This window comes from Ascaphus truei, chromosome 4 (assembly GCF_040206685.1).
Source record: "Ascaphus truei isolate aAscTru1 chromosome 4, aAscTru1.hap1, whole genome shotgun sequence".
Lineage (NCBI taxonomy): Eukaryota > Metazoa > Chordata > Amphibia > Anura > Ascaphidae > Ascaphus > Ascaphus truei.
Window position 1 is genome coordinate 287871098 of NC_134486.1, and position 16861 is coordinate 287887958.

The following is a 16861-nucleotide window of genomic DNA, read 5'->3' on the forward strand; positions in this document are numbered from 1 at the left end:
ATACATTATATACAAGACATTGCATGCACAGTTAAAAATAATATATTTTATAGGCATATGTAACAGTTACAGACCAGATTAAAATGTGAGACAGCCTTAGTTTTGAAAGAACTTAAACTTGTGGTGGATGTGAGAGTCTCCGGTAGGTTGTTCCAGTTTTAGGGTGCACGGTAAGAGAAGGAGGAGCAGCCGGATACTTTGTTGAGCCTTGGGACCATGAACAGTGTTTTGGAGTCAGATCTCAGATGCTGCATGTGGTAGGGGTGAGGAGCTTGTTCAGATAGATGGGTAGCTTGCCCAGAAAGTATTTGAAGGCAAGACAGGAAAGGTGAACTTTGAGCCTAGACTCAAGTGATGACCAATAACTTCTCCCTTCTCCCTTCTCTGTTGCGGTGCCAGGCAACACCAAAAATAACGACCCTTCCCATGCTTGTGTCAATGGACCCTCTTCCTTAACTGGAGATGTAGTGATCACTGACCCTGACATACTATCCTTCTCTAGCCCCTTCCATGCTGGCTCTAACTGAGACACATCACCTTTGTGTCTTGATCCCACCAAGGCAAGGCCTTTCCCACAGACACAACAGGCATGTTATTACATTTTTCATTACTGCATGGGGCCACAGGACTCACCGGGGACAAGACCTAGGGGTCAGGCGTTTATTGCTAGGACTGGGGTCGGTATGGGCTATCGGGGCAGATTGGAGCTAGTTGGGTAAAGCGGCTACTCCAACGGCTCTGAAGAGAAAACTTTTGGGAGTCTCCCCAGGAGTAACGAAAGAAATGTCCACAGTCTCAGCTGGGCTTAGTTGACCACGGCCTCAAGCCTTTAGAAATCTTTCTTCAGCCATGGTTGCAGCGTCGAGAGAGTCCTTCGCTTCCTTCCTCTATCTGCAATGAAGGAAGAAGGGGTCAACAGCGGGCCAGTCACTCACCGGAGAAGCAGCTGCAGCTGGTAAGCCCTTCCGCCCTGACAGCTTTGCGGCCTTCCTCTTCTTCCGGTGGTGGAGCTGTCATCGGTGTCGCTTTGTGGTCATATGGGGTGGTGCCGGCCGGCACTACTTTGCGGAGCTCTTCCGCAAGCCCCACAGTTGCGAAGCTCCTCTCCGTTGCCTGAAGGTGTTCAGCAACGTGAGCGTGGGTCCTGCTCTTCTGCCAGCGCTCCGCAGGTCTTGAGATAACATCACTCGAACTTGCACCCACCGCGGGCCGATATCCAAGATTTCCATCGCTGAAATGGGGTTGCTCACCGGAATCAGACATCCGACATCCGACTCGAGCACAGAGGTGGTCTCGGCAGAGACCTCGGGGATGTTCGCGGTCGACTCGGCGGCAGCAGCAATAATTTCCTCCGGATTCTCCCTCGAGGAGCAAGTTAGTAGGGAGGCTGCGTGGGGTACCTGGCACTAGGGCGGGAATTCCTCCTTGCGGTTCTCCTGCGCTTGTAGGGATGACACCGCCAGAGGGCCTCACGGGTCTGAGCTGCATATAGTGTACCTGGCTGGTCTCGCATTTCTACAGAAAAAAATACAAAGGTGTCCCAGCACTCACTGTCTAAAAGGAAAAAAGCTCTACTACAAGAGTATGTCCAAAATATGCAATAAGTTTAATGTAAACACAAGAAAAATTTACTTGGAGTTACACATCACATTGGAAACAAAGTCTTGGGGAAGGGGAGGGAAACGGTGAAAACACACTACAAAAACAAGGGGGGGAAAATACTACAAGGAGGAGGGTATGTAAGGGGGGCAACGACCGTTCCGAGGTACTAACCTCTTTATCAAGCCCGTTCCCTCTGATCCAAAGGGACCTAGGTAGTTCCCTAAATCCACACTCCCCTAAACTCAATGCGCCTCTGAGCAATTCAGCAATACAGAACCAATGAAGATCCCCTGTGTAAACTTAAATGTCCTTCAATAAAGATCAGCTGTATATATGATCAGGCAAGGCTATTAGTGATACATATGCAACAATACAGCAATAGAGGTCCAGCTGTAAAGGAATACAGATCCCAAAAAGATCCCCTGAGTATACTTGAACACTCAAAGCTAATGGAGAAACAGCAACAGGAGTCCAAGGTAAGGCAATAAGTGCAAATCAAGAAAGCAAACCGTCCTTTGCTGAGTCACTGCTCCTCTCCTAGGAGTATATAGACCTCCAACATCCAATGTTTCATTGACTGCTTTAATACCACCTGAGTGTGGAATAGAAGTATAAAGGCTGTTGACGTCTAGAGTGACCAGTAAGGTGTTATCTATTAATGGTGGAACTACAGCAATTTTATTTAGAAAGTGAGATGTATCCTGTATGAATGATTTGAAACTCTCTACAAAAGGTCTTAGCAATTTGTCCAAAAATATGGCACAGGGCTGAAATACAGATTCTGTCCCAGCTACTATGGGTCTCCCAGGTGGTGAAAGTAGACTCTTGTGAATCTTTGGCAATGTGTAAAAGACCGGTGTAATAGGAATTTTCTTAATCAAAAAGTCTTTTTGTTTTTTTACTTATCACACCCCCCTCGAAAGCCAGGTTGACAACATCAGAGATGTTCCTGATAATCTCAAATATGGGGTTATGTTCAACTATCCTATAATTGTTCTTGTCCTGTAATTGATTTAAGATCTCCCTCCTATAGTCTAGCCGATCCATTAGGACTATGGCACCACCTTTGTCTGCTGGTTTAATAACGATATCTGGGTCAGATTCTAGTTCTTTAATGATGGCCCTCTGGTATTTAGTAAAATTAGATGCTTTGGACTTGCGTCCACTTTTTTAAAGGGAGTTAATGTCATATAGGACCTGTGACAGGGTAAATAAACGTCACCATCCATATGCCTGGCAGACCTATGTGTAGGTCTGCAATGCAGCAGTGAGGTGGTTAACTTTCAGCTGAGTTAATTAGTCTGAGCCCAGCTGCCTCATCAAGGTGTTTTAAAACCCCCAGGCTGTACACACATACAGGCTAGCTGGTCAGGAGACAGGAGTGAAATGCTGAAGTAAGATTACTGCTACAAGGTCTGTTTTCAAAGTACATGTTTGATGAACTGTCTGTGTCCTGCATGCTGAAAAGAAGCTGTCTTGTTTTTCTATGCTGAAGAGAAGCTATTTTGTTTTTGTATGCTGACAAGAAGCTGTTTTGTTTTTGTGTGCTGTAATTTTTAAGGCTCAATAAATAAGCCTTATCAAGAAAACCCGCGTGTGGTTGCATGTACCCTGCAACAGGACCCTAGAGACAAATGCCTCTATCACGTGGTTATTGGAAGGAGGGGTGAATTTGCCCTTGTTCTTACTTTCGTCTGTAAGAAGATGAAATGGTGAGTCAGATTCTATCTCATTCCCTACTGGCTGAGGTAGTGTAGGATGTGTGATAAAAAACCCTTTAATGCGAAGGTTCCTAAAAAAAGCGCGCTAAGTGTGCGTCTTAGGCCAGCTCATTAAGAGGATTCGTAGGTACAAAAGATAAACCTTTATTAGTACTTCTACCTTTTTTAAATACTTCTACCTGGTCATTTGTAATGGTTTTCCCTTATGATGTTATGAGATGTTAACTACCAATGTATTTGGGACCCTCCTCATTGTAGTGTTTTTCCCCCCTTGTTTTTGTAGTGTGTTTTCACCTTGTTTCCCTTTCCCACTCCCCTTCCCCGAGACTCTGTTTCCAATGTGATGTGTAACTCCAAGTCTCTGCCTCACAACTCTCCTTTGAAATCTAACCAACATTGTGCTGCTAGAATAATTTCACTTTCTCCCACAACCGTCTCTGCTCATCTCCTCCTTAAATCCCTCTCCTGGCTTCCCATCAAATTTTGGATCACCTACAAAGTTCTCCTCCATACCTTCAAGGCTCTCCACTGATCTGCTCCTTCTTTCAGCTTTGATCTCATTATGTTCCTGCTCGTCTCTTGCGCTCTACCCATAACGGTCTCCTTTCCACCTCTACTGCTCTCACCTTAAACCCTTTTCCCTCACTGCACCTTATCTGTGGAACTCCCTCACACAGCCAAGCACCTTCTCTCCCCACCTTCAAGACAAACCTTAGACCTCACCTCTTAAATGAAGCATCCCAATAGCCTGGACTCATGGCTCCTACCAACCATTGTTTCCAAACACTACCACCTACTACACGTATTCCCTCACCTGTTCTCTCTATAAATCTCCCAATATGCCACATAGATTGTAAGCTCTTTGGACAGGGATTTCCTTTCCTTTTGTCGGACTTTGTTGCATTTATTGCATTGTATTCCCTGAACTGTTTTTCGTCTCCTTTGTAAAGCGCTGAGTACACTGTGGGTGCTATATAAATAAAGATATACATACATCTTAAACTTGTTATATGGTCACTGGATGTGTAAGATGGTTACTTAGTGTAATTAATTTAATTAGCCCATATTGTACATCACTAGTCACCTAGACTTACCATTACAAATATTCTCCAGAGGGAGTCTTTAAGTACTGGATCTATGAGAAGAGTGAGTGTAAAGTAATTATAATTACTATAAAGCAGGGATCACACAAAAAGTAACTCGAGACATAGCAAATTGTTGGTCGGTGTTGTATGTATTTCATCTTACTCATGTATTCAACAAGGATAATTCTCAAGATATATAATTCACGGGGTGTTCAAACATCTTCATCTCAAGAGCGTCATAAGGTGGTTCATCAATAAATAGGGTGAATGTAATAACCCTCTTTTAAACCAATAGGGCTCAAAGCCTACAGTCTGTTAACCCATTCTGCTTCCTCACACAGTGTTTCCTCCCCCCCCCCCCCCCCTCTCACATTTTCATTTTCTTAAATAAGATATGCAAAATAATGTATATGGAAAAGATCATAGGATTCCTACGGGAAACAATGCATAAATTCACGGCAACCTGGGAACCATGGTACAAATTATACCCACAACCACGTTCGGTTATAGATTCCATTGTAATGTGACAAAACACTCATGAAGGTCCCCCCATAAAGGTAAATAAGACGGTGTAACTGTAATTGTATTGTATGTCTTTATTTATATAGCGCCAAAAGTGTACTCAGCGCTTCACAAAGAATACAGTACAGGGAATTATAATAATACAGTAATACAGTACAGTAAATTACCCTGTACTAATGACAATGGATGTTATCTGTATTCCAACCCCCCCCCTCTCCTACTTCCCCCCTCCCATACCGTTTTTTTTCTGTCGTCCCCCCCCCCAAAAAAATTTTTTTGCCAATAAAAGATTCAGTAGAAAAAAGGGTGCTAGCAACATCATTAACAGAACTATTTAACCAGTCACTATTAACAGATATGGTTCAAGATGGCTTGAGAAGCGTAAATGTATTTCCACTACACAAATGTGTAACCAGGAAACATGCGGCCTGGGCTCTTCCTTCCTCTGGTACTGCAACGTTTCATACAGCATGCAGCAGTTTAGTTTCCATATCGTAAAGAAGCCACTTTGTTATTGAGAGGGAGGAGTTGTAAAAAAAAGTGGGTTTCAGAATATAGCATTTGTTAACCTGAATCTTAATTGCATTTGCTCTTTTTCATTCCTGCAGTAAATACAATGATGTGAACTATACTGGGGGTTGTTTTTTAAACTTGTAATCTTAGATGCACAGTATTAGTTTTTTTCTTATGATTTATGGATGTGCGATTAGTTGGTTTTTTTTTTGCTCCTGCGACTGGACATAATAGGACTCTTCTCTTAATGCTTTTGCTGGAAGAGTGTGAGTGTAACTGTGTTTCCCCACCCCCTGGGAGATTCTGCCATTACTGGTCACGGGGTGCATGATACCCGCTGCTAACAGGGGGGCTGGGCTGTCTGCCGATGGTAGTGGGGACACAGGCTCAGGTTTCTGGGGTACATTACCCACATGGTTCTCTAACAGTGTAGCGCCTTCATCTGCTGTAGGCTCCAGATAGGTGAAGATGATCTCCTACAGTAGAACTATCACCTCCCCCTCCCCCCCAGTAAGATCACACACTAGGCGGGAGTATAACAACAGGAGCGGTTTATTCTCTTTCTCTGTGCAGCACAGTACACGGCAGGGTTCTGCCCAATGCAGCAACTGTCAGCTACTCAGTGAAGGATAGTCCCTGGACCTTCACTACAGGCCAAGGGCACCCGCTAGGGTTGCCAGGTGTCCGGTATTGAACCGGGCAGCCCGGTATTTGGTTACTCTGTCCGGTAAAAAATGAAATCATACCGGGTATGTGTCCGATATTATGTCTTCGGACTTAGTAACCAATCGTGGGAAGGGATAGAGCAGGGCTGCTGCTGCTAGGGGGCTGGGCAGCTTTCTCCATCCTGATTGGCTGCATTACACAGCAGCAGCCAATCAGGAGGAAGTGGCAGGAGCCTGGGGGGTGGGGCCAAAGAACAGAGGAAAGGAAAGGCATGTAGCAGAGAGAGGTGAGTGTCTGTGTCCTGTGTATGTATTTTTGTGTGTTTGTGTGTGTGTGTATTGTTTTGTGTGTTTCCTAGGCTCTTCGCACAGGCTTGAAGCATTATATTACATAAATTATTTCCCCCCTTACCTCCTGTGTTGCAGGGAAGGCTCTATACAGAACTACAAGTCAATAGGTAGTAATAGGTAGTAATAGTAATAGTAGTAATAGTAATAGGTAGTAATAGTAGTAATAGTAATAGGGCAGTTTTGAATAAGAACAGTTAGCATAGCTCAGCTTCAGAGGCTGCAGTTAACATGTTGCTAGGCAACCTGAGGCTGTGAGATGCCAGTGGCAGTTGAGAGATTTTTGAATAGAGACAGAGGGAGAGGATTGGAAGATGAGGACAGTTCAGGGAGATGGGATCAGGACACAGAGGGGGGAGGTAGGGTCCAGGGAGAGTGTGTCCCTTCGACTAGGCCAGAGAGTTTCCCCTAGGTCCTAGATAGATCCCCTGAGCCACAGTAGGTCTGCTGAGAGGTGTACAGCAGGGAAGGCCTGGAGGTAGGGACCTTTCCCCAGTAGTACAGTATACAGAAAGGGATATTAGCTGAAGGATGTTGCAGCTGCAGTTGGTGTGTGTGAGAGGGATCCTGGACGTGTGTGTGTGTGTGTGTGTGTGTGTGTGTGTGTGTGTGTGTGTGTGTGTGTGTGTGTGTGTGTGTGTGTGTGTGTGTGTGTGTGTGTGTGTGTGTGTGTGTGTGTGTGTGTGTGATCCTGGAGAATTAGTGTGTGTGTGAGAGGGATCTCGAACAGTTAGTGTGTGTGTGTGTGTGTGTGTGAGAGGGACTGCAGGACCTTGTCTGAAGTGCAGCACAGCCTGTCCTATGCAGCGGTAGCAGACACTGTTGATGGGACGGCTGCAGGATATCGCATGGAGTGCAAGGCAGCTGCCATAGTGCAGCATTATTAGAGGGGTACGATCCACTCGGGAGGCCCCTCCAGATAATATAATACATCGGCCTGAGGACTCATCTCTGAAAGAAGCACATTTTCACGCCGCGGAGCCACGTCGTGGAATACTGGTTGCGGTTGTGATCTGGTCTGGACCGAGACCAGGGAGATATTGTTCATGTGCCCCAACACCAGGGAAGCGCTATCCCCTCACACTCACACTCTGAGTAAAGTGACACTCTGCGGCTAATGCCTTTACACAGTCAGTGGCCGGGACAATAATAGGGACCCTGTCCCTATTGCCTTAGAGGTGGGAAGGGCATGTTGATATATATATATATATATATATATATATGTCTATTATTGAGTAGTAAAGCTTGTTCAATTGCATCTGTGAGTGGTTCGTATGTATATTGTGTCCGGTATTGTGTCCGCTGGGATCCCTTATCGGTGGAGGCGCTGCACCGTGAAGATAAGTATATACCCCAGGTTCCCAGTGGCGGAAGCTCAGCCCTCCTTGTTGCCAAACAGGTACAGCACCACACTGTTAAGTAGTCAGATACACCTACTCACCCCAATCTCATTTAGAGGGCTACATATATATATTCTCAAAGGCTACAGGAGACACCGTGTGTGTGCAGTGCCTGAATAATCAGATTATAAATATGAGTACACACAAATAAAATAGTGATCACTGCCTTATGTCTCCTGCACACCGAGCAGATCAAATAAAGTTATGTACAGTATGTAATTGTAGCCCATAGACCCCCACCCGGTCGCAGATTGGACCCCCTAAGGTGTACTAGGGCCTGGCTTCATGTCTGAGTGTGGTGTATACCTGCTGGCAACAGGAGGGCCTGAGTCTCCCGCGATGGTATGGGGGATGACAGGATCAGGTTTCTGGGGTGAATGCCTTCGTTCTTTTCTAGTGGTGCAGCGCCTCCATCTCTGGTAAGCCCCTGGGATGCGGGGTGGAACCCTTCCAGAGAATTCCCACACAGGGAAGATAGATTCCAGTCTCACACCATAACTCTTTCTTAAAAGCAGCAGGTCTTTATTCATCAGCAGCAGTAGCAGCAATAACAGCAACAACAGCAGCAGTGCGTTCAGGCAAGTACAAGTTGTCAGCTCCTCCAGACCGCTCTCCCTCAGGATATCTCTCTTTCCCTGCCACCACCCTAGGCCACGGGCACCCAGGGTGGGGCTAGCTCTTCCTTCACCCCCTAGGCAGGGTGAGAGGAATTGGTCCACCTCCCTAACTATACTTCCATCAGCTCTACTCGTAGGCTGCTGGCTTCTCCTTCTCCAACTGTAAACTCACTAACTACTCAGTCACAGAGTCCTCTGCAACTGAGCACCTCTAAACTCACTAAACTGCTCTTTATGATTTCAGCAGGCCCCTCCCCTGTGTCTCTTGTCTTTGACACAGGGTCAGGTGACCTACCTCCACCACTCAGAGCAGTGCTTGAAGTGGGGGAAACCCATGATAACTTCTGGCAGCCTGCCCTTACCAGGGCTTATACCAGAAGGAGGAAAGACATATAGCCCAATTTCTTACCAGGGCTACATAATAAACACACATTCCCAGCTAGCTCAAACTCCTACACCCACCACATCATGAATATATATTTATATCAAAAAAGAGTGCTACTGAGCGTGGCAAATGTATACAACAAAAGACAGGGGTGCCCAATGCTACATCCAATTGACAAAACATATATGGTAATAAGTATAAAGTTTAAGTACTTCAATAATAATAATAGTAATTACTTGGTTATTTAGTTAAACCATTTGGCCAAAGTGTCGTAAACCTGCATACCAAACGTCAAGGTATAACCAAAAATGCAGGTCCTACACTACACTGTGAACCCTTCCCTTTACCTCTGAATGAGGGTAAAGAACCATAGTAGGTCCTGTTCTTGCAGCAAAGTGAAAAGACCTCCCAAGTTAAAAAGGTGAGGAGGAATGAGCTCTGGGGAGAGGTGCCACCCACCTCCATACAACTGTTACCAGTCAGAAATTGATTTAACACACATTCCCAGCTAGCTCAAAGTCCTTCACCCACCACATCATGAATATATATTTATGTCAAAAAAGAGTGCTACTGGCGTGGCAAATCTATACAACAAAAGACAGGGGTGCCCAATGCTACATCCAATTGACAAAACCAGTCAGAAATTGATTAAAACACACTGACTGGTAACAGTTGTATGGAGGTAGGTGGCACCTCCCCCCAGAGCTCACTCCTCACCTTTTTAACTTGGGAGGTCTTTTCACTTTGCTGCAAAGAACAGGACCTACTATGGTTGCTTCCCCTCATACAGAGGTAAAGGGAAAGTTAGGACCTGTAGTGTAGGACCTGCATTAATTTTGGTTATACCTTGATGTGGTATTCAGGCTTATGACGTTTGGCCAATGAGTTTAACTAAATAACCAAGTAAATATTATTATTATTTAAGTATTTAAACTTTATACTTATTACTTTATATGTTTTGTCAATTGGATGTAGCATTGGGCACCCGTGTCTTTTGTTGTATAGATTTGCCATGCCCAGTAGCATTCTTTTTGACATAAATATATATTCATGATGTGGTGGGTGTGGGAGTTTGAGCTAGCTGGGAATGTGTGTGTTAAACACTGCTCTGGCTTGAGACCAGGAAGAAACCACCGTGCACCAACGACTGCACAGGGGTAGTGCTACTCCACACACACTCTTGGGGTAGGCTTGTTCTGTGGACACCAGGGTGGTTAGGTGCCCAGGCACCCTCAGTACTTTGGGGGAACTCCACCGGGTGGTGAACATTGTGTCGTGTCGGTGTATTGTGGGGACGTTGTGTTGGGGGTAATACTGTTATTATTAGTGTGTGTTAGTAAACAGTTATAATATACCTGTGTGTGTATTGCTTATCCCTTTATTGGTTCCTGTGAGGCATTATCCTGCATACATTGGGATCCCTCTTCGGGTGGAGTCGCTGTACTGAGAAGGACAAGAGCTCAACCCAGACTCGCAGAGGCTAAGGCCTTCTGTGAGCCACATGTAAAGTCAGCACGCGTAGTTCTCAGTCACAGGGAAAGGGGGCCACACCTACAATATACCTTATACATACAGTACCATCTTCTTAATAACTGTTTCTCATCTTCAGCAGTGTTAGTGTGATGCATGATGTGCCTGCACCTCATAATACATGTAAACATCTTCCCAGCTGCTGCTTACTCATTCAGTGCAATTAGAAAATGGCAAAGCAATAGCTCTATTCTAACTGTTGTTTACTTCCAACGCCTGTGAGTAGTGATTAATGGACACAGCTTTACACAGAAGCTTCTTTTGACAAGATCAATTTTTGTCTAACCTTTTTGATGAGATCAGTTGCGGATTTCCCATTAGACTGAGTAGGCTATAGCCTAAAGAGGTAATTTTTCTGGGGGGGCGGCAATTTGTTTGTGCGAGTGTGTGTCTCTTACCTTTTCCATAGCAGGCCCTTTCCTGTAGCATCACGGCGTCATGATAACGTGGCGTCACATGCCGCGTGACATCCGTTGCCATGACAATGTATCGTCATGTGACACCATACGCTGAGGAGGAGGGCCGCAACACAGCCTACAAGTATCAGAAAGCGAAATCCGCCACTGGATAAGATTACTACATTTAGTAACTTGTCAGGTTACAGAATAAAAAACAGCAAATTGGATAACAACACAGTAGTTCCCAGCACTCAAAAATGGAATAGACAGAAAATCTGCAAATATAGAAATGTAATATGCAAATGTATCCCAACATGACAATACACACAGTGGTAGGTGTGGAAGTAATGATAAAAGGGATATGATAATTACTCCAGGTGTGAAAAGACACCTAATGGGGAAAGGTACAACGGAGGATAAGGGATGGGGAAAACAAGGGGAGGGAAAGCAAAAAATAGGGAGGAGGGGAAATTGGGGCTGGGGGATAAAAAATGGAGGGTGCAAAAACATGTAAGGTGAGGTAAGTAGAGGGGGCAACGTTTCGGGGATAAACCCCTTCTTCTGGCCCGTTCCCTGTGATCTGCAAGACCACAGGTACTTCCCTCTCCCATAACCCTAACCTCCAAAAACACCAAAATGAGTAACAAACGCAAACAGCAAACTGACTACGGGGAAAACCCACGTCTGCACACATAAGTAACTAAACACAGTCAGGCTACCAAAAATACAATATGCAGAAAGAAAAACTCAGGCGCTAACTCTAACCAGGGACACTAAAAGGGGGGTGGGGGTAGTGGAAAATATCAAACAATATTACCGTGATAGATGATATCATGTGACCCCACGTATAGGGGGTACGTACCGGAACGTGAATTTCTATTGCTCAGACCCCACTAGGATCTATCCAAGATCCTTGGTATATGTGGACAAAGAGAGAAATAGGGGAGCAAAGGACAAATCCACAATCTTAGCTGAGTTAAGTGTGAGCTAGTTGAGTGTGAACTCACCTAAGATTGTGGATTTGTCATTTGCTCTCCTATTTTTCTCTTTGTCCACATATACCAAAAATACAATGCAGTATCAGAACAAGGAACAATTCGATGTGTTGGTCTTTACTACTCTATCTCAGTTCAAGAAACGGATTGGTCTGGCTTCCTGAAATACCTTAAAACAAAACATTCTGATTTATAGCAGGATAACTACCCTCCTCTCATAACATCTCTAGAAGACATCCAGAAGGAAATTGCTACAAGCACTTAGCACAGGGCCAGACTTAGGGCAAGGCGGCCACCATGGGCCCCATGCCTCCGGGAGCCCTGCGCTCGCTCCCTCTCTCTCCTGTGGCGCCAGGAACCAACTTTCACCTGACAGGAGGGGGAGCTGGAAGAGGGAATGCGAGGCCCCCGAACCGGCAGAGAGGTGGGTGTTGGGGTGTTTGTCCTCTAACCATCTCCGCAGCGGGCCGCCTCCTGCAGTGTCATGTTGCCATGGCAATGTGACGTCACATGACGCGTGTTGCCATGGCAACATGATGTCACATGATGCCGTGACATCATGCTGCCGTGACACTGCCAGAGGAGGGTTGCTCGTCTAGGTAAGTACCCCCTTTTTTTTAACGGGGGGCCCCGCTGGCAGCATGCCACCTTGGGCCACGCAAAGGCGAAGGATGACCCGGCGAGTAATATAGGGAAAACAAATACATAGATCCTGCGCTCCTCCCAAATTGGCTTGCAATTTCTTTGTGAAATTTTACATTTTGATCCTAAATGAAATAACAAAAAGAGTCATTTAATTGCATCTTTTGATCAAAAAATTATTCAAGCCTGCTAACCAATTTGGGAGGAGCACAGGATTTATGTATTTGTTTTCCACAAATGTAAGTTCAATTATTTTCCTAGCTGCATACTCCATAAATGGCAGGGGCGCAGACATTGTGTGTTTGTTTTCCTACTAGTAATATAGACAAAGACCCTAAACAAAAAACAAAGTAATTAGGGGGAGATGAGGGGGACAGAGCTAGATGAATGTACCCTTAAACTAAAGCATTACAACACCTTCATTACCTTCCGTTCTAGAAAACAGCCTTACTCGTGGTTCAGAATAATTAATGCCGTCAAAATTAATATCCCACCAAACATTTGAGATTTTCTAATTCTTTATTTTAGTTCCCTTTAATGTCAAGGTTTATCTAGAGTAGGTTGCAGAGTATTTATTAAGTATAGCCATTTATATGGATATATACTATATATATGTACCCTAACAAGTGGACATAATAGGGAACTTAATTGCTTTGCAGTTATTATCTTGTTACTTTTATGTATATAGATCACCGATTGTCCATACACTTTACCAATCTGGTATATATATATTTTGTATACTATTATTAATTAAAAGGATTTACATTTTCACTCATTCTACATTTGACACCTTGAGTGCATTCTACAGGGAATCTTTCTTTCAGTTTGCGGTCTACCCATTATCCCTATTGCACTGTGTCTATATTTACATATTTATATTTAATATTGTTATTGTAAGCTAAAGCGAGAGTTCTTTCCCTTCTACCCTCACCCCCCACCCCCTCCCCTTTCCCTGATCTACGCTGGGAACTAGTAAGTAGCACAGCAGGGGGGCAGTATTTATCTGTGCACTGTCACCAAGCAGCTGAGGGAGTGGAAAGTAGCTAAGATCTGTGGCTGCAGCATCTCTGCTCCCTCTGCACTGGGGGGAAGGGGAAGGGAGAGAAGGGGCAGGCTGCAGTTGTGGCCGCATGTGAAGCCCTCACAGGTCGCCAGTTGCCCACCAATGCTCTTAAAGCTGCAGTTCAGTCAATATCCTGCATGTGTGTTTTTTTTTAATAAATCAGTTCTGTAGTAAGAAAAAATACTTTTAGCGTTTTCTGTTTTTAAAAAAACAACTTTGAAAGACCAATTTTCTTGTATTCTATTTTAACAGCCATTTGCTGAGGCACTGCCCCTTCATGTCCTGTCACAAGCCCTGGCACACCCCTTTGTCAGCCCTGCCCTCCCTCTAGCACATGTCAGTGCAGGAGTGCTCATGAATATTCATGAGCTTCCACTGAGAGACAGAAGCAGAAGAAAAACATATGCCAGCTCTAATTATGTCACCAAATTTCGCCTATCAATACATGGAGAACGAATTGACCTGCAGCTATACAGTTCTTTAGGTAATTAGAGATTGCACACATGAAACTGTTGAAGTAAAAAAATAAATAAAAATAAATAAAAAAGACTGAACTGCAGCTTTAAGGAATCTGCGTCATGGTAAACCTGTCAATGAAGGAAGGTGATATGTGGCTGAACCAATTATACTGACTCTGTAAACTGCAATACTTTTTTTTTTTTAAAGACATAATACACTATTTTGAGACTGAAATTATAATTCAAAATTGACATACACAATTTAGTATAGGATATATATTTCGCAGTTTATTATAAGATATGGTATTGTGGCCACTGACATGGGTCACAGAAGATTGCCAAAGGTTTCTTGATACACAGGTATTGCACATGCTCATTAAAAATAAAAATAAATGATTACAAATAATATAATAATAATTGTGATTCCTAGTTTTGCAGAGACCTATTCCTATTGTATTTTATGTTTGTAACTAAACATTTCTACCTCGTGTTGAATGTTCATAGGAAAAGTACAGAAATGTACAAGTGGTTATGTGCTGCTAAACAGCACACTCAAAGCAAGACTCCCACGATCATCGTAAGACTTTTTTTAGTAGTTGCTATTGTTGTATTTAATATTGTGGCAGACCGCTTCTTTCAAACCAGTGTCATAAGAATTGCATTCTGCAGCGTCATATTAACAACACGTAAGAGGAACCTGTGTGGTTGCATTGCTACATCATCATGCTTATGATGAATCGCTGAAAGACTGGAATGAATCACAGAAATATATGTAGCCCTCTTTCCCCGTGTCTAGGGAAACTACGTGTGGTGCGTTACCTGCTTGGCCCACAGGAATTAACACACACATTCCCAGCACGCTCAAACTCCAAAACCCACCATATTATATATATATATTTATGTCATAAGGAGTGCTACTGAGCGTGGTCAATGCATGCAAACAAAAGACAGGGGTGCCCAATGCTAATTACAATTGACAAAACATAGAGTAATAAGTATAAAGTTTAAATACTTCATTAATAATAATATTTACTTGGTTATTAAGTTAAACCTTTTGGCCAGAGCAAACGTCAAGGTATAACCAAATTAATGCAGGTCCTAACACTAAAACTGTGAACCCTTCCTTTTACCTCTGTATGAGGGGAAGCAACCGCAGTGAGTCCTGTCCATTCCGCAAAATGCTAGAACCTCCCAAGTTAAAAAAGTGAGGAGGGGTGAGCTCTGGGAGGAGGTGCCACCTACCTCCAAAGCGACTGTTACCAGTCAGGAACTAAATTAACACAGATTCCCAGCAATATTATTATTATTGAAGTTAGGGAAGTTAAAGGAAGGGTTCACAATTTAGTGTTAGGACCTGCATTAATTTGGTTATACCTTGACGTTTGGTATGCAGGCTTATGACGCTTTGGCCTGGTATGTAGGCTTATGACGCTTTGGCCAAAGGGTTTAACTAAATAACCAAGTAAATATTATTTAAGTATTTCAACTTTATACTTATTACTCTATATGTTTTGTCAATTGGAAATAGCATTGGGCACCCCTGTCTTTTGTTTGTATGCATTGGCATGTTCTTAAATCAGATACAATTTTAAGTGATATTTTACCTGAGAAACCAAAAATAATTTTTAAAAAGGCACAGAATATGAAAAACATATTGGCACCCAGCGCTTTGAGGAAATTGAACGGGGACAATCATGGCTGGCTCCAAAACTTGACAGGCTTTTATGGATGTGGATCCTGTAAGGCCTGTCAACACAAAATGAAAGAAAAAATAAGTTTTATCAGCCATAAAAGCAAAGAGTCTTTTAAAATAAAACAGTATATGAATTGTAATACTGACTTTGTTATATATGTCCTACAATGCCCATGCGGGCTTCAATACGTAGGAAAAACATCAAGACCAATCCGTACCCGCATCATTGAACATCTAAGCAATATAAGACGTGGCATTTTAACCCATAGCGTTTCAAAACATTATGCCAAATACCATAAATCCAATCCAGATAGTCTTAGATTCATTGCTATTGAAAATGTAAAACAACACTGGAGGGGACGTAGTAGAGAGGTTGATTTAAGTAAAAGAGAAATGTACTGGATTCACAAATTGAATACACTTATTCCTAATGGTTTGAATTCAGATTTTGAGATTTTACCTTTTCTACATTCTTAAAGTTATTTTGTGCCTCTTTTATTACCTGATAAAATATCATTTTATTTCTATATTATTTTAATATTTTCTATTATGTGCAATATTTGATTGCAAATACATTAAAAATACCAATATAGATGGTTTTTTATAAATTAAGATTATGTTTTTTAATTATATTTTTTAAACTGAAAGGTGAATATTTATTAAAAAATTTGTTCCATTTTAGCTGGCCATAATTTTAGTTTATTTTAGCTATTTAATGTATTTTAGCTTTATTATATATGAGATGACTAATGCATATTTTTCTCTGTCTTTTCTCTCTTTCACCACACGATGCTACAAGAGCTATCCTTACTGTGATAAAGTTTTTTAGTTTTTAGTTTTCAGTTTTTAGCATTTAATCAATTATTTATATCGTTTTTTTTAAATTTATTAAAGTTATATTTTAAATTTATGTTGTTTTAATTATGCTAAACATTTTTGTATGTAAATTATCTTTGGACCACAGAGCTTATGTGCCTGTGTAGAGGCGAACCTGTGGGTTAAATATGTGCTGATAGGCTAACGACTAATTGCCAATGTGCAGCCAATTAAAGGATACCATATAAATATGTAACACCCATATGAGACGTCATTATGCTCCTGAGGAAGCTGTATGTTCAACAGCGAAACGCGTAGAGCTGACATAGTTGCTGCAGCTGCTTATAGAATAAGACGCCGGACGCCAGAGTTCCAATACAGACCCTCTCCCAGCGCGTCGCCATCCAG

General features: G+C 42.9%; 1 long non-coding RNA gene across 1 annotated transcript; it reads left to right on the forward strand.

The window, feature by feature from the left end:
* Positions 1-6341: 6341 nt before the first annotated feature.
* Positions 6342-16401, forward strand: LOC142493486 (uncharacterized). Its single transcript, XR_012801120.1, has 3 exons — positions 6342-6395; positions 8372-8434; positions 14449-16401. It is a non-coding gene; the product is annotated as an uncharacterized LOC142493486 (long non-coding RNA).
* The last annotated feature ends 460 nt before the right edge of the window (positions 16402-16861 follow it).